General features: G+C 39.4%; 1 protein-coding gene across 2 annotated transcripts in view; it reads right to left on the bottom strand.

The window, feature by feature from the left end:
- Positions 1–19905, bottom strand: part of LOC122809059 — a 632045-nt gene that overhangs the window by 90272 nt on the left and 521868 nt on the right. The window lies entirely within an intron of this gene.

Raw genomic sequence — 19905 nt, 5'->3', positions numbered from 1 at the left:
TGGGGAATGGCGAATGGTACAGGATTTACAAGCAGTAAATGATGCAATAATACCTAGAGCACCTACGGTGCCAGACCCACACACTTTATTAAACGACTTGAAGCCACAAAAAAATATTTTACTGTAGTGGATATAAGTAACACTTTCTTTTCAATACCTATACATCCGGATAGCCAGTATTGGTTTGCTTTTACATTTCAGGGTAAAAGATATACCTACACTCGGCTACCACAGGGATATTGTGAGAGTCCAACGATATTTGCACAAGAAATGGCTAGCAACCTGGCGGGATTTACTCCACCAGGGGGCAGTCAGATCCTACTTTATGTAGATGACATCCTGTTAGCAGCCCCTACCCAGCAGCAGTGTAGGGAAGATACAATAGCATTATTGAAATTTCTAGCACAACAGGGACATAAAGTAAACAAGCACAAGTTATAACTTTGGAAAAAACAAGTTAGATACCTGGGATATGTGATATCCAAGGAAGGTAGAATACTAGATGAGGATAGAAAAACAGCAATTTTACAAGCACCCAAACCAACTACCAAGAAGGAAATGATGTCCTTCTTGGGAACGACTAATTTTTGTCGAAGTTGGATACCGAATTATGCCTTAGAATCAGCTCCATTGGCTGATTTAATATTTAAAACACCAATGGCAGCACAAGACGTATTGCAATGGACACCTGAAGCAGAAACAGCTTTCTGCAGACTAAAACAATTGATAGCTTCATCATTAGTTTTAGGACTTCCAAATTACCACAAAAGATTTTTTCAAACTGTAGATTGTAAACAGGGATATATGACGTCAATCTTGACGCAACAGCACGGAAGTAAGCAACGCCCCATAGCTTACTATTCATCACAGTTAGACCCAGTGGCACGGTCTTTGCCACATTGTGTACAAGCAGTGGTCGCAGCTGCAATGGCAGTACAGGCTTCAGCCTCAGTGGTGTTATTCCACCCTCTCACTTTGAGAGTGCCTCATGCAGTCGCGATAATTTTACTGCAAGAAAAAATAGCATACCTATCTCCTGCTAGACATCTTTCTTGTATGACCATATTGCTGAGCCAACCTCATATGGCAATTGAACGTTGTACAACATTAAACCCATCAACGTTACTTCCGACTCCTGTGGATGGCACACCACGCAGTTGCCTACAGGAAATTGAGCAAATAACTTTGCCCAGACAAGATCTTACTGATATGTCTTTGGTTGATGCTGAAGTAACATTTTATGTGGACGGCTCCTGCAGAAAGGGTCCTACAGGGAAGAATCTAGTAGGGTATGCAGTAGTTACAGATGCAGAGATTTTGGAAGCACAACCCCTACAGCATAACTTGTCTGCTCAAGCAGCAGAATTAATAGCCTTGACACGAGCTTGCACTCTAGCTAAAAACAAATGTGTGAACATATATACTGATAGTCAGTATGCCTTTTCTACAGTGCATGTTTTTGCACAACAATGGAAGAACAGGGGAATGATAACATCCACTGGAAAACCAATTAATCATGCGCAACTTATTTTGAATTTATTGGATTCCATCCAGTTGCCTACTAAAGTAGCCATTTGTAAATGTGTAGCTCACACGAAACAACAGGATCCGATTTCAAAAGGTAATGCACGAGCTGATGCAGCTGCCAAGCAAGCAGCTTCAGGCTCAGAAACTTTACTTCTAAATGAGGAATTACAACCATCTGAGATTTTAGATCTAGAAATGTTAAAAACAATGCAGACATTAACTACGAAAGCAGAGAAACAAAAATGGGAAAGACGAGGTGCAATCCTCGAAAACGGACTGTACATCTCCAAAGAAAAAAAGCCAATATTGCCGTCTAATTTATTTAGATATGCAGCTTTGTTGAGCCATGGGCAGAGCCATGTCTCAACAGGGGGGATGGTACAGTTAGTAAATAGAATATTCCAAACATACGGGTTTACAAATTACACACAAAAATTTTGTGCAGCATGTCACATTTGTAATAAACACCATGCACAAGGAGCATTTAAACCCAAGCAAGGGAGTTTTCCTACACCACCTAATCCTTTCCACACTATTTGTATGGATTTCATAGAATTGAATAAATGTGAAGGGAAAAAATACTGTTTAGTGATTATAGACATGTTTTCAAAATGGGTGGAAGCTTTTCCAACTAGAAATCTGGATGCAGCAACAGTGGCAAAAGCCCTGGTAAAAGAAATAATTCCTAGATATGGCATACCGGAAAGAATCTATAGTGACAATGGGACACACTTTGTCAACCAGACTATCCAGCAACTTGGGAAATTCAGGAAATGCAGGACTGGTGGAGAGGTACAATGGGATTTTGAAAAATAAGTTGAGAAAGTTGATGAGTGAGACTCAGAAGAATTGGATTTGCTGTTTACCTTTAGCATTGCTGAGCATGAGAACAGTTCCAAATGTAAAGGGCTTGACCCCCTTTGAAATAATATTTGGGAGGGCATATTATGTGCCACAGTGGAAAGCTCTCATGCCTGCAGAGCTGGAGGCTGACAGCTCATTAGCTAGTCACATGAAGAAATTGTTAACAAATAAGACTGTTTTGCAGTTTAACTCTTTTTCAGATAAAGAACAAACAAAACCGGAAGCAGTGCTGACCCCTGGGTCCTGGGTTTGGTTGAAGGTTATCAAAAAGAGAAATTGGACAAGTCCGAAGTGGGAAGGTCCATACCAGGTACTGTTGGCGACGCCTACTGCAGTAAAGGTTGCTGAGAGGTCATCCTGGGTTCACCTGACACACTGTAAACCGGTAAAGAACTTTCAACTTGATAAACATTTTGTAACTGACTCACCACAAAGGCAGGATGACCAGGAGCAAAGGTCATAAAAATGCAAATCGACCCCGAAGGAATTGTTTAACTATCTTGCTATTAATACACCTATTGACTATGTTTGTGGTGACTTTTCTTTTGTTGTGGTTTTTCCTGCATATAACCACACAGATGAAATTAACAAAACGTGATGAACTGTCTATAGACTGGCATCCAAACTTTAACACATACCTGGCCATGAAGCGTGTATATGTAGAGACTATGAATGTTTCAAACTGCTGGGTTTGCACTGCTATACCGACAGCATATGGAGGACTTTTGATGTCCACTGTCCCTTTGGGGATAAATGAAACTTGGGAAAACTTACTTTTTGACACAGGTTCTGTGAGATCACAGGACAAAGTTGCATTGTATTTACCCATTACACAGAAAGGAATTGTTTGTTTTTATAAAAATGACACACTCCAAGTTGGTTGGAGTAACTGTAACATAACTGTATTTTACAAATGCTATATTAAGGCTAAAGATAAAAGTACCAGTTGTAGCACAAATTATGATTCATATTTAAGCTTAATGAAAACAACGATAAAAGATGTGCAGAAAAATCCTGAATTGCATAAACAATTATCTGTTATAGACAAGAAAATGTTTCATTCAGAGTTAACCCGCATCAGTACTAAAGTAGAAAATTGTTATTTTGTTTGTGGGAAAAAGGCATATAAATGGTTACCTGAGAATTGGTCCTGCAGTTGTTTTTTGGGTTATCTGGTTCCAGCTATAAGGCATACTGCTGAGTTACCTCTGGGTAAGATACGGAACGTGAGAGATGTAGCCCAAAGTACTGGGGATTCAGTCGGAAAACCTGCTAATCCAGTGGGTAAAATCGAGGCTGGCTGGAAAGACCATCCATCCGTGAAAGATAAAGAAAAATTGACTCATATGGACTTGAGTGGCAGTGTTATATCCTGGGCTGGAATATTCCCAGCCTATGGAGCAGTCAAGTTGATCTGGGAGCTGAGGAAATTGTCAAAACTTCTCGAAGTAATGAGTAATGCAACCTTTTCTGCTCTTGAACTTGTGACTGATGAACTGAATGCAATGAGAACTGTTGTGCTACAAAACCGAATGGCTCTTGACTTCACCCTAGCGGCGAGAGGTGGTACGTGCGCGCTTATCAAAGAAGAATGCTGTGCGTACATACCAGATAATAAGCACGAAATCAATGATTACCTAGAGGTAATACAGCAGGTATCGGCCATGACTGAACCAGGCCCAAACCCACTGATGAACTTTTTCCAGGGTCTATTTGGAGGGTGGGGTTCAATCTTAATGAATATTTTGATTGCCGTTTGTGTTGTTTTGCTCATACTAGGAGCATGTGTTTGTTGCGGGATACCCTGTATGAAAAGATTAGTTAGAGAGTTTGTTGACATATCTGTGACTGAGACAATGTACCAAGACATCGAGTTGGATCTGTTGGTACCAAATGAAATTCTTTCTGAAATATAAAGCAAATGACTTGCCTGGCTAAAAGCTCCTGAGAGGAGGAGGCTAGGAAACAAAATAATATTGTTTATGTTTTTGAATAGAATATAAAAGCATTAAAAGGAGGGAGAATGTTAGAAAAATATATATCTAAACATATATGAAGTGCTAGTTTAGAAGCAAATAGTATGTAATGCATTTTATTCTATTTTACAATATGGCAGTAAGAATGATCTTACATGTAATTGCTTGGAGCTTTAGAGCTGCAGTGTGATTGAACTCTGACCCTGGCAGTAGCCAGCTCAGCAAGCTTATGTCTTTTACTAACTAGCTGCTGGGTCAGGGAAAAATAAATGTACTAAGCTTTGAAATCTTTCTTCCTTCCCCTGTGATGGTTGGCCTTGTGAATCTTATCAAAGATAAAGCACAGCTGCTAACAAGGAAGACAAACAAGCATATTAAGAAATAAACTAAGTATTGTATTCGAGCAGGACTGAAACCTTGAAAGAGCAACATTTACAGAGAGACATTATAACTGACCAGGTGCCTTGCAAGGCTGTATTATTCTCATGGGAAAACTTTTAAAAAGTATAACCTCAGCACTTTCTTATGAATAGAATATTGTAGACTATAGTGATGTAAGTGCCTTGTGACTGACCACGTCAGTAAGGTGGGCAAAGCTGATTGTAAACACTATAAAACAATGTATACTTCCTGAATGTAATTAGTCAAAATTCTATACTTGTATTGTATAGTCTTTTGCCTCCTGGTGTACACTAGTAAAACGTTTTGAACTTGAACCTCCTGTATTATTGACTGTTATTTGAGAAAAACCTGATGATTTTACAGTCTGTTTTAATAATTTTACTGACAATATGCAAGTACTCTAAGAGCTTAAATATCTCTAAACAAACCAGCCACAATTAAAAGGTTTAAATATATATATATATATATATATAAATAATAAAAGAACAAGGCAATAATAACAGACACAGTCATTTCAGAGTTCAGAATCACAGGAAATATTTTAAAACAACATTGCAGGACATTCTCAAATAAACACAGAAAACATCTAAACTAAGCTTTACTATATTCCTATATATATCTAAAACATACTTTTCCCTAGTTACTTACTATTAGCAAGGAAGAAGTACTGAAGATGGATGTTTCCAGGTCCAAAGACAAAATGCACCATCTCTGAGAGAGTTCCCAAATTAATATCAAAACATTACTGCTGGGTCAGCTGGATGACATCACTATTTATCACCTGCCTTCATTTCCCGGGCTAACAGATACCAACAGAATTTAACATTTCTCAGTGGAAAATACTTATCTCTCAGATATGCAGCTACTAGGCAGTCACAGATCAATAAAGACACCTTACATTCAAAACCTAGTAAGTATTTCTGTTTGAAGACAATAGAAAGAAACCTCTAGCTGTAAACATCATGTCTCCTTCAGTGAAACTGAGGCATAAGCACAATCGTAAAACAATCCACTTATTTTCTAAAAGTTTGCAAGTTAACTCTGTTCTTTTCCAGTAGGATACACTGTGGTTACATTCTTGAAGTTCAGTACAGAACATACATTTCAACACACACTTCTGCACCAGTAGTTTAATATACACATAACATATAGATCTCTTACATTTGTAAGACAAGCATATAAATCATATTAATATTCACAAATGACATATGATTATTTACAAAATTCCAGATAGCTGGGCTGGCAGTGTCACATTTCTATATAAATCATATTAATATTTTCAAGTGACATATAATTAGTTACAAAATTCCAGATAGCTGGACTGGCAGTATTTCCCTGGTGTCACATTCCTCCCTTCCCTGAAAACTGAAGCTAGTTTTTGAAGTGACCCTTGAGAAATGGTTGCTTGAGAGGGTGAACCTACCTAGGAATATACTACCCCATTGCCTGTCTTGAGATTCCAGCTGCTTTGGCATTGCCAACCCCACTACAGTGCTGCACTGTCCCATTATATGCCTGCAACCCTACACTCCACCATAGTAATTTGAGATTTTCCTGGCTGGATCCCTGTAGCCATAGCTTCCCCTCTGACTCCTCCTGCCTCCTATTGCCAGTACTTGCACAAGTCTCCCTATTGTGGTAAGGTTTCATTATGTTAACATGGTACAATTTGTGCCCCTGCCTCCTGCCTAGCCATTCTACCATGTAGTTAACATCACTGACCTTCTTTACCACCTTGTAGGGTCTCTCTCAAGCTGACTGCAGCTTGTTTTTGTCTGACAGGAATGAGAACTATTAGCTGCTGCCCTACAGCATACTCTCTAACTCGAGATTTCCTGTCATACCAGACCTTTTCTGCTGTTGGACTTCTGCCAGGTTATCCTGGGCCAAGCCCATGAGTTCCATGAGCCTTGTCCTGAGGTTTAGGATATATGCCAAAACAGACTCCTTGTGGGATTCACACTCACCCTCCCACTCATTTCAAATTAAATCTAGAGGTCCACTCTCCCTATAACCATACAACAACTCAAATGGTGAAAAATTTGTGGATTCCTGGGGAACCTCTCTGTAAGCAAACAACAGATGGGGCAAATATTTTTCCAAGTCCTTCTTAAACTGATCTGCAAATGCCTGTAGCATTGTCTTGAATGTAGAGTTTAACCTCTCAACAAGACCATTAGTCTGGGGATGGCAGGGGATGTTTTTTAAGTGCTTCATCCCACAGTACTTCCACAGACAAGCCAGTAGGTCTGACATGAAATTCGCATCTCTGTCAGTCAGTATTTCTTTTGGGAAACCTACCCTCCTGAAAATCTCTAACAATGCATTTGCCACCTTTTCTGCATCAATGGAGGACAAAGCCACTGCCTCAGGGTATCTGGTGGCATAATCTACTACCACTAGGATATACTTTTTCCCTGAGGAACTTGGAATACTCAGAGGTCCCACAATATCCATAGCTACCCTCTAAAATGGTTCCTCAATCACAGCAAAGGCATCAAAGGAGTTTTCACCTTGTCTCCTGCCTTGCCTACCTTTCGGCACTGCTCACTTTTCCTGCAGTACCCTGTTACATCTCAAGAGATCCCAGGCCAGTATAAGTTCTGAATAATACCTCTCTTTGTACGTTTTATGCCCATATGACCTGCAAAGGGAATATCATGGGCTGTGCCAGATAGTAGGCTCTGAGCACTACCAACTGCTGTATTCTCTCACCTTCTAGCCCTCCCTCAGAGGTCTACTCTCTATACAGTAACCCTGTGTCCCAGTATACAGATTCCCCTTTCCCTTGTGTATCAGGTGCTTCACAAGCTACCTCCCTCAGGCCTTGTAATGAAGGGTCTGAGAGCTCAGCCTGTCTCAACTCTCTCTTTGTAATCCTTCCCAGCTCCCCTTCCACAGCAAGTCTGGCATCCTCTGACAGTGGTGCCTCACTATCAGCCTGGGTACTACGACTCACCTCTGCCCTCACAGTCACTCTGCCGAAGGGAACATCGGTACCCACAAGCAGCTGTAGCTCACCTTCAGTCTCACTGCTACAGGGTAGCTCCTTCCCTGAAGTAATCACCTCACCAGTCCTGGCTGCAAGTGGGCGGTCTGTCTGGGTCTCCCCCAGGCTACCAGACCTTTTCTCCAAGCCTGACAGCATGTAACTGCATGAACACATGGCACTGCATTATCAAAACCATTCCCTATCAGGACATCTGCAGGGATATCCACAAACACACCTACTTGCTGGCTTCCTTTTCCACCCTCTCAGTCAAGGTGAACCCTAGCCAAAGGTATTTGGAATGCGGTCCCTCTTAAAGCTCTGACTGCCCAAACAAGTAATGCTCCTCTGTAACCATTGCATGCTTCACAATGGTTAAGTCAGAGGCCGTGTCTTTCTTAGCAATGGCCTCTTTCCCATTCACTAAGATAGAATATAGCCTCTTGTGGTAGTTTGAACATCCAACAGGGTGACAGTGGTAGTTTAGTATCCTTGTTGTCTCAAGATAACCTACTATTGGGAATTTGTCATTCACACTTACTTGGCTCTCCCACCTAGCCTCCATAGACATCTATATACACTACATGGCCCCACTGGTTGCATTTAAAACCTTTAACCTTTGGTCCTGGATGTGTACCTGGACTAATGGTTCCCCTGCTACTGGTGGACTCTGTTGGGGTAGTCTGGGCTGCCCACCATAGGTTCCCTTTGACCCATGAGTAGCACTGGATGTCCCTTTCCTGTGCAGTGATGCCCTGTCTGCTAGGTATAGGTCTCCCTTCTTCCCCAGCTCATCCGCAGTAGTGCATTGTCTATTAGCTAACCAGATTCTCAGGTACTGAGGGAAAGTGCTAAGGGTTTATTACCTCACCAAAAGGGCTGCCAGCCCTTTAAAAGTGGTGACCAGATATCCACTCACCCACCTATGAAAATAAGTGATTAGTTCAGCAACATATTCACGCACACTTTCATCTGCCTTGCGTATATGCTAATGAAACTTTTTCCTATAAGCTTCAGGTGTTAACTTAAAACATTTTAGCAAACAGTTCTTTACAACATTATAATTTAAACAGTCAGTATCAGACAGTTTAGAAAGAACAGTTACAGCTTTACCATGGAGTAAGGGGGTCAGGAACCATACATAGAGCCCTTGGTAAACATTATACTGCTTACTTACCCTCTCAAACATATGAATGAACTATCAAAATTATTCCCCTTTGTAAATTGTGGAAGAAATTTGCTGACCTTTGCTGCTTCTGGGGTTCAGTTACTCCCTTGCCCATTACCCTCATGACTCTGGCAAAGAGTCAGCATCCCCTTTTCACGTTGCCTCTGTCTCTCCTTCTCATCAACCTCAAGCCATCGTAGTTTCTTATTTTCTTCATCCTCAAGATGTCTCAGTCTCTCTGTTCCTTCTATTTCCAAATGCCTGGCCTCTAGCTCAAGTCTCTTTAACTCCAGATGAATTTTTAAGTCCTCTATGGAAAGGTTGAGCTGTCCTTTTTCTGAGAGTTGTACATGTCCACAGCCTGTCCTTCTGGTTGCTATTCTGTGATGCAGCTGTGACTAAAGCTACAGTCATGTCAGTTTTAGTCAGGTTGGCATGCATCAGTCCTTTAGCCTGGCAGATCTCAGCCAAAGGGCTCCTTGTCAGCTTGCCATACTACTCTGCTGACATACTTGTCTACTCTCTAACTAACTAAGCTAACAAAAGAAATAATACAATTGTGATATGATCTCTGGGTGTTCACTGTGTGGCTGATTAAGAGTACAAACACCTTCAGTGACCACTGTACACAGTGTACAGGAATTCAATATCCACACCACTACAAGCCAATTAATATTTAAAGTGGATATCTCACGACAGTCAACCAATTAATATGTGATGTGGGTATCCACCACTGCCAAACATGTAAGATGTTACTCCCCTGCACTGGCCCAGTAATCAAGGAGCCTCAATCCTCACAACTAGCACCAGTGAGGGGCATACACATTTGGAGCATGGCAGGTACACACACAGTAAAGTACAATTTCACTTAATAGCACTCAGAGATCACAGTCAGTCTGGGGTTGGTTTCTCCCTCTCTCTCCAGATCCCCAGTAAGACTCCCCACTGGCACAGCTATAGAGTTAAGATCTCAGCTGAGTGGTCAAGCAAAAACCCCCAGCACCCTCGATGTCCAACCAGTGCTTCGTGTCCCTGTCCAAGTAGCTGACACACACACTTTGAGATCTGATTTATATACAAACACACACACACTCCTGGGAAAGGCTGGCACAAGTTTACTAGCTATGCCCCTTTATTCCCAGACTAAAAGGTAGTACCAGCTGCCACCAACCACTACTTATCAGCTACTATAAGGCCCTTCCCAAAGGAAGATCAATTCTACTGTGTAATGTTACTATTATCCAAATGGTAAATGTGACCAAGAATGTCAAGCCTATTTAGGAGTGGCCTATACAATGTCACCAAAAACATATGCAAGTACTGTAAGAGCTCAAATATCTCTAAATAAACCAGCCACAATTAAAATGTTTAAATATATGTAATAATAAATAAAAGAACAAGACAATACTCAATAACAGACAGTCACTTCAGAGTTCAGAATCACAGGAAATATTTTAAAACAACATTGCAGGACAGTCTCAAATAAACACAGAAAACATCTAAACTAATGTTTACTATATTCTTATCTATATCTTAAACATACTTTTCCCTAGTTACTTACTATTAGCAAGGCAGAAGTGCTGAAGATGAATGTTTCAGTCCAAAGACAAATACAAAATGCACACTCTCTGATAGAATTCCCAAATTAATATCAAAACATTACTGCTGGGTCAGCTGGATGGCATCACTGTTTGTCACCTGCCTTCAGTTCCCAGGCTAACAGATACTAACAGAATTTAACATTTCTCTGTGAAAAATACTTATCTCTCAGATGTGCAGCTACTAGGAAGTCAAAGAGCAATAAAAACACCTTACATTCCAAACCTAGTAATTATTTCTGTTTCAAGACAACAGAAAGAAATCTCTAGCTGAAAACATCCTGTCTCCTTTAGTGAATCTGAGAGATAAACACAATCATAAAAAATTAACTTATTTTCTTAGAGTTTGCAAGTTAACTCTGTTCTTTTCTGGTAGGATGCAGTGCGGTTACATTCTTGAAGCTCAGTACAGAACATACAGTTCAAGACACACTTCTGCACCAGTTGTTTAATATACACATAACATATAGTTCTCTTACATTTGGAAGACAAGCATATAAATCATATACACAGAAAAAAGCGTTCTCTGAGGAGAAACAAAAACTGTATAAACAAACACACCTAGTGGAACCAGACCTGATACCAAAAGAACAGTCCAAAGTAACATTCTTCCGTGTATTCACAGCCACAAAATAAGTCAAGCACTTTCGTCTGCCACACTACAGGACTTTATCAAAACAGGTAACATCCAGTCACGAAGTGCTTTTATCCTTGAATTAATTAACAGCAATTAAGTGCTTAAATAACTCAATTATCCAATAAAAGTGTTCATGAACTTTTAAAACATTCAAGTAGTCATTCTAAAAACACAATATATTAGTTGTCACAATTTTAAATGAAAATAATTATTATTAATGAATATTAAATTATTAATATGAATACAAAACAAACATATGTTGTTCAAAAACTTTCTATAAAAAATTTTGCAGTTCATAGTTTAGTCGCTCTTTCTTTAAGTATAGGTACAAGGGAAGCATGGTCATTCAGACCTGGAGGGTGGGTGGGTGGCATTTAACAAAATCTGCCATCTATACTCACTTCTATATATGATATTTGACCAGTTCCCCCTCTAATATCTTTCTTAATAATTTCCAAGATACCAAAATGAAATCCTTGCCTAACCCCACAAGAGAGTGCATGCTTATATAATGCATTGCTAGTATTGTGTGTCTCAATACCATATAAATGTTCATATATTCTTTTAGATAGGGATCACTCTGTTTTCCCTACGTAGAACATGTAACAGTCTTGACAAATAACTATATATACTAACCCACTGCTATTACACTTCCTTTTTTTTCAAATAAATCTTTCTCTGGGGGTCACCTACCATTAATTCCTTATCTGTGTAAATGTAGGGACAATACTTGCATAAACCACAACTAGTTGTACCTCCTTGGGTGGGTAGTTGGTGGATGGGATGTTCAAACAAAAATTTCAAGTTATGTTCCACCTTAGTTGTAAATAGTGTTTTTTTATCCCAATTTGTTACTTAACTCTTGGTTACATTGCAATATTAACCAGGTGTGAGTCAAAATATCCTTGACTTTACCATCAAAAGTTCCAAACTGTGTAACCATAGTGTTGGTATATTCTTGTTTTTTTATTATTGTTGGGTCTCCCCACCTTATTTGTGGTTGTATCTTGACCTAAAAGTGGAACAAACTTGTTTCCCCACCCCTCAGAATTTCATCAGCCAAATCGTAAACTGTTTTTGGGGGCTACCCTCTGGCCAGAAACACAGAACTCAAATTTCCTAGTTCTAATTTAAAATCTGTAATAGTGGAGCACATTCTGGCTCCTCAGATTATCTGGCTTCTTAACTAGGTTTCTTTTGAAATATAAGTAGTTACTTTCAAAAGCCAAAAAAAACTGTTGGAATATGCAGACTTGTGAAAAACCTTAGATATAAACCCTTGTGTTTCATAGTTCTTTTTAATTGTGACATCCACGTAGTTAATTTCTGTAGCATGGTAATTGTAAGTGAACTTAAAATATTCACAAATGTTGTTTATGTATTTTTTCTTCCCTTTTCCATAAAACAAAAACATCATCCAGGTAACACAAGTAAACAAACCACCCTTCTTCAAAACCTGAGTTGAAAATGTATCTCCTTTCCCATGCTGTTACCACTAAGTTGGCATACATTGGGGCACAGCTTGACCTCATGGCAACACCTCTTAGCTGCCTGAAAAATTCACTTTCAAAACTAAAACAGTTTTGCTGTAAAATAGTTTCCATAGCATCAATAATAAAATTGAAAAGAGGCCCCCTCGGTGTAGTATATTCTAATAAAGCCTCTGAAAATAATTCCAATTCTATTTCATGTGGTTGTTGTTGTTGCTCTTTTGGCTTTTCCCAGTTAGGAATCGCCACAGCAGAACTCCGGTCCGGTAATGATTGCCAGTAGATTTTTACGGTGCCGAGGTGCCAGCTCAATGCCCAACCTTCAATGAAGGCATGCCCATTCTACATATGTCTTTCGAACACCACTCAACTGCAGGGAGGACATGCAGACTCCACACAGAAGGCGCTCCAGCCAAGAATCGAATGGGAGAACCTCTTGCTGTGAGGCAACAACATTACCGCTGCACCACCATGGCTTGGAGCTAAATAATTCTACTACATCTATGGCAGAAAATCCCTTAGATTCTAAGAAATATTCTTGTTTAATTCTTCCAAGGAAGACCCATGAATCTGTTAACACATGTTTAATAGGAATTAATGCATCTTTCAATAAACAGTTAATAAAGACCTCCACTGAGTAAGTAGAACTGTTATGTGCTGCTATATTGAGATGGTATGGTGGGTGAAAAACATTTTTATGCACTTTTGGAATTCTGAAAGCAGTGGGGAAGTATGGGTGGTCATTAAACAAAAATCTAAAAGTTTGTTCATTAATCACACCCTGGAATAAACTATCTTTCAGGAACAGCATTAGCTTTCTATGAGCTATGTCTATTTCACCTCTGGAAACTATTTCATAGTGATCTGTGTCATAAGAGTGTGTTTGCTATATTATTCACATAATCTTCTTTTTCCACCAAAACCACCCCACCCCCTTTATCAGGTCTCATCACCCTGTATCGATCTGAATCTCTTAGTTTTTTTCAATTCTAAGGCTTCCTCTCCTGTGAGGTTAAAAATTTTAGTTTTATGCAAATAATAGGCTTGATAGATTTCTTTTGTACATATTCTTTCCAATTCCACTAAAGTAGGGTGTATAGGTGGGTTATATAAGCTCTTTCTCTTGAATCTATTACCTACTAGGGTTCTTTCTGCCTCTTGTTTAAACTGTATTTGAAAATTCAACTTCCTAATGTAAATTTTAAGTTCTGTAAGTACATCCACTATATCTACTTTACTCCCAGGTACAAACTTAAACCCTTTCCTAAAAAGGGAGAAATGTGCTTCAGTGATTTCCATGTCTGTGTAGTTATAAACATGGAACCCTTGCGAACAAAGTAATTTCCCCTTAAATGGTGACACACCGGGTTGTATCTGTGTACTTAAATTCAGTACCTGTTCCCCTTTCTGTTTTTCCAAAACTGTCTTTGCCCTTTGGGCCCTTGTTCCCTTGTTGGCTGCAGTCAGCCTAAAAAATTATTATTGTTTTGTTTTTTGTTCCCATTCAGAATTCTTTCTGACCTCCTTGGAAGAGGGAAAGCTTGCTCAAAAACGTCATCTGTCTCAACTTCATATAACTCTGTTTCATAGTTGTTAGACTCGTTTCTCACATCATATTGGCCTATCCTAACTTCTGCATCTTGCCTGTTCTGGTTAAAAAGGGTGGGTGTCATAATAACTTTTTGGAAATGGGTATGCCTCCTTGTGCTGATAATCAAGTTCATCCTTTCTTAGTTTCCCTTGTTTCCTTAACACATTTTCTTTAACTTGTTGTTCAATCCTGTTAAAAATAGTATCATATTTCACTTCAAAATTCATAAAACAATCATCCTCCACAATATCTTGATTTAACACATTGATTTCATTCATTAACTTTTGAATTTTACTACTGTTAATTTTAATAATGAAATACAACAGCTCTAATCCATGCCGGTCAAACATGGCTAAAAGTTCTTTAAGTTCTTCCTGCCCTGCTTTAATGCCATTTGGAAACTCATGCATATGCAGTCCTTTGGGTACTCTTTGGACCCAAATACATTCTGCCAAATAGGCATTGTTAATTTGTAGACTATGTACCTTGTTCATTTTAAGTTCAAATGTACGCAAATGTGTGTTAATGTCTGTTGGTCTGCTAACAGTCTCCTCTCTGTTAAAATTCAAGTGTCTATTTATCCATTGTTCAAACTGCATGGTTCTGTTAGAATTAGTTTGCTTATTAAAGTTCCCTTGGCCGCATGGAACACTGTTGGTTTGTGTTGAACAAGTTGGTCTCGGACTGACTACAGTAGCTTTTCCTGTTGACCTTAATCCACCAAAAGTCATCATCAGGTGCATGGGTTCATCTGCAGCAAGGTCTCTTGGGAAATGTAGTTTATCCAGAATGGATTGCATCTGCTGGTATTGTGATGCCATTAGTTTTATGAGATGAGTTAAATTACTCTCATCATTTACTGATGAAAACTCCAGCAATTCCTGCACTGGTGAAACTGGTGTAAAATTGTTCAAAGCAGTGCTGCTGTTGGTATCCATGACAATGGTATCAATTAACCATTATGTCAGGCCACAATAAAGGCAAGGTTGGTTTCCAAACATGTTCCAAAACACCAAATGTACAGAAAAAAAGGTTTTCCCAGGAGAAACAAAAACTGTATAAACCAACACACCTCGTGGAACCAGACCTGATACCAAAAGAAGAGTCCAAAGTAAAATTATTCCGTTTATCCACAGCCACAAAATAAGTCAAGTACTTTCGTCTGCCATACTGCAGGACTTTATCAAAACAGTTAACATCCAGTCACAAAGTGCTTTTATCCTTGAATTAAGTGACAGCAATTAAGTACTTAAATAATTCAATTATCCAATAAAAGTGTTCATGAACTTTTAAAACATTCAAGTAGTCATTCTAAAACACAATATATTAGGTATTACCATTTTAAATGAAAATAATTATTATTAATGAATATTTAATAATTATTAATTTGAATGCAAAAGAAACATATGTTGTTCAAAAACTTTCTATAAAAAATTTACAGTTCATAGTTTAGTCGCTCCTTTTTTAAGTATAGGTACAAGGGAAACATGGTCATTCAAACCTGGAGAGTGGGTGGCATTTAACAAAATCTGCCATCTATACTCACTTCTATATATGTTATTTGAACAGTCCCCCCTCTAATATCTTTCTTAATAATTTCCAAGATACCAAAACGAAATCCTTGCCTAACCCCACAAGAGAGTATATGCTTATATAATGCATTACTAGTATTGTGTGTCTTCATAGCATATAAATGTTCATATATTCTTTTACGTAGGGATCTCTGTTTTCCCTACGTAGAACATGTAACAGTCTTGACAAATAACTATATATACTAAACCACTGCTATCACAGTTCGGTTTTTTCAAGTAAATCTTTCTCTGGAGGTCAACTACCATTAATTCCTTACCTGTGTAAATGTAAGGACAATACTTGCATAAACCACAGCTAGTTGTACCTCCTTAGTTAGGTTGTTGGTGGATGGGATGTTCAAACAAAAAATTCAAGTTATGTCCCACCTTAGTTGTAAATAGTGGGTTTTCTCCCAGTTTGTTACTTAACTCTTGGTTACATTGCAATATTAACCAGTTGTGAATCAAAATATCCTTGACTTTACCATCAAAAGTTCCAAACTGTGTAACCATAGTGTTGGTATATTCTTGTTTTTTATTATTGTTGGGTCTCCCCACCCTATTTGTGGTTATATCTTCATATAAAAGTGGAACAAACTTGTTTCCCCACACCCTCAGAATTTCGTCAGCCAAATCTTAAACCGTTTTTGGGGTGTACCCTCTGGCCAGAAACATAGAACTCAAATTTTCTAGTTCTAATTTAAAATCTGTAATAGTGGAGCACATTCTGGCTCCTCATATCATCTGGCTTCTTAACTAGGTCTATTTTGATGTAATATGGGTGGTTACTTTCAAAAGCCAAGAAACTGTTGGAATATGCGGACTTGTGAAAAACCTTGGATATAAACCCTTGTGTTTCATAGTTCTTTTTAATTGTGACATCCACGTAGTTAATTTCTGTAGCATGGTAATTGTAAGTGAACTTAAAATATTCACAAATGTCGTTTATGTATTTTTTCTTCCCTTTTCCATAAAACAAAAATATCATCCGGGTAACACAAGTAAACAAACCACCCTTCTTCAAAACCTGAGTTGAAAATGTATCTCCTTTCCCATGCTGCTACCATTAAGTTGGCATACATTGGGGCACAGCTTGACCCCATGGCAACACCTCTTAGCTGCCTGAAAAATTAACTTTCAAAACTAAAATAGTTGTGCTGCAAAATAGTCTCCATAGCATCAATAATAAAATTGAAAAGAGGCCCACTCAATGTAATATGTTCTAATAAAGCCTCTGAAAATAGTTCCAATCCTATTTCATGTGGTATGGAGCTAAACAAGTCTACTACATCTAGGGTAGAAAATACCTTAGATTCTAAGAAATATTCTTGTTTACTTCTTCCAAGGAAGACCCATGACTCTGTTAACACATGTTTAATAGCTATTAACGTTGTTGTTGTTGCTGTCTTTCGGCTTTTCCCGGTTAGGGGTCGCCACAGCGGAACTCCGGTCTGCTAATGATTGGCAATAGATTTTCACGAATGCGAGGTGCCAGCTCGACGTTCAACCTTCAACGAAGGCATGCCCATTTACGCATGTCTTTTGAACACCCACCCAACCACGGGGAGGACATGCAGACTCCACACAGAAGGCACTCCCTGCATTCCAGCCAAGAATCGAACGGGAGAACCTCTTGCTGTGAGGCAACAACGCTACCACTGATCTTTCAATAAACAGTCAATAAAGAGCTCCACTGAGTAAGGAGAACTGTTATGTGCTGCTATAATGAGACGGTATGGTGGGTGAAAAACATTTTTATGCACTTTCGGAATTCTGAATCATGCTTGACCATTAAACAAAAATCTAAAAGTTTGTTCATTAATCACACCCTGGAATAAACTATCTTCCAGGAATAGCATTAGCTTTTTATGAGCTATGTCTATTTCACCTCTGGAAAGTATTTCATAGTGATCTGTGTCACAGAGTGTGTTATATCATTCACATAATCTTCTTTTTCCACCTCCTGTCTCCTTCAGTGAATCTGAGAGATAAACACAATCATAAAACAATTCACTTATTTTCTTAGAGTTTGCAAGTTAACTCTGTTATTTTCCAGTAGGGTACACTGTCATTACATTCTTGAAGCTCAATACAGAACATACAGTTCAACACACACTTCTGCACCAGTAGTTTAATATACACATAACATATAGTTAGGTTCATAGGTTCATAGGCAGATACTAGGCTATCTGCCCTAGGGCATTTATAAGCCTAGCCAGAGTGTATTTGGCTTCCGCATCCCTATTAGATTACTCTACTGTGCCTCTGTAAAGTAGGTCACAGAAGGTACCCTTTTAAGATTAGTTTACTGTGCCTCTGTCTAGCAGGGACACAGAAGAGATCCCAGGCGTGAATTTGCGATTTCCCATCCACGCGTCCAGATTTTGCTTGAAGAGGGTCAGCAAGGGGCTATGTCTAACATGAATTGGGATTCTATTCCAGAGTGAGGGGAGCCTCTGGGAAATGAATCTGTCCCTCCAGTATGTCCTATTTATTTTTGTGCTGAGGTTTAGGTCCCTGGAGCATGTAGCTCTAAGGGACTTGGATTTTTTGAGGTGGAGCATGTCCATTAATTTTGGGTTTGACATGGCTTTGTACGTCAGGCATAGATCACCTCTGTGTAGGCGGTAAGCAACTGAGTAGAGCTGGAGTTTCTTTAGTCGAGCTGCATAGGACATCTGTTTGTAGCCCATGATCCTCTTGGTAAGGTACTTTTGGGGTCTCTCCAGTTGCTGCAGGTGTCGGGTAAAGTACATCCCAAAAGGGGCATTGTATTCAATTATGGGCCGGATGAGTGACAAGTAGAGGGGCACAATAACCTTTCTTGATCTAGATGCAAACCCTTTCGTGATAAGGTCAGCTATATAGAAGGTCTTTCTAACCACTTTGGCAACATGATTATCAAAGGAGAAATTACTATCTACGTTGGTCCCCAAATCTCTAATTACTTCTTCTGTACTTAATGGATTACCAACTATTCCCAAAGGGGATGACTAGGCACTTTTTAGCATTTAGCTTGAGGCCGTGGCTCTAGCACTAAGCATCCATCTCTGTGAGACCCTTTTGGAGGATGCTTGTGTCAGCTGGAGATTCAGTTATGGCCCCCAGTTTGCAGTCATCTGCAAACTTTATCAGCCATAATCCCCCGTGTTAGCTTGAACCTCAGAGAAGTATATAACGAACAAGAGAGGTCCCAGAACTGAGCTCTGTGGGACACCACTTGTAACTGGTTTGGATTTGGACATGGCACCTGCGATTCTGACCATGTGGGTTCTATCTCTGAGACAGTTTGCAACCCATCTTGTGATATAGGGGTTGATATTTAAGCTGGTAAGCTTATTTATGATGCCCGAGTGGGGTATTGTGTCGAAGGCTTTTGCGAGGTCCAGGTAGGATGAGTGGACTACCTTGCCCTCATCTATGGCTTTGGCAACTGTTTCAAAGAAATCAACTAGGTTTAAGAGGCAAGATCTGCCCTTAACAAAGCCGAATTGGGTAGGGTCCAGTGTCTGGAGGCTCCCAATGTCTTTGTTTATGAGTTCCATGATAATACGCTCCATAGCTTTACAGACCAGACTAGTCAGGCTTATGGGGCGATACTATCTGGGGTCCATTGTGGCACCACCTTTGTGGAGTGGGACCACTGTAGCTGTACGCCATTCTTTGGGTATATATCCTGTAGTAAGGCTAAGTTTGAACAGTGACTTAATGTGAGGGTTCAGTTCTTCTTGGAGCTCATGTAAGACACAGCCTGGGACACTGTCTGGTCCCATAGATGCTGTGTTTTTTGTTTTGGAGAGGGCAGCTTTCACCTGTGCATCTGTGATGTCAGGGAGGTTACATTCAGTTTGGATGGGTATTTGCTCCTTTGGTGGGGAAGGGGGGGAGAAGTTTGCACTGAATCTGTCTGCCAGGATGTTGGCTATGTCTGTAGGTTTGGTATATTTTGTACTGTTATGCAACAATTCAGAGCATATCTGGGAGTTTCTGCCCATGTTCCTGACATAACTAAAGAAGGCCTTGTGATTATCTTTAGTGTCTAGGGCAATTTTTCTTTCGAAACTGGCCTTTGATGATTTTATGAGGGATCGA

The sequence above is a fragment of the Protopterus annectens genome, chromosome 8.part0 (assembly GCF_019279795.1).
Source record: "Protopterus annectens isolate FY-2018-M chromosome 8.part0, PAN1.0, whole genome shotgun sequence".
Lineage (NCBI taxonomy): Eukaryota > Metazoa > Chordata > Ceratodontiformes > Protopteridae > Protopterus > Protopterus annectens.
The sequence above is the reverse complement of the archived record's forward strand: the minus strand, read 5'-3'. Positions and strand labels throughout refer to the sequence as shown.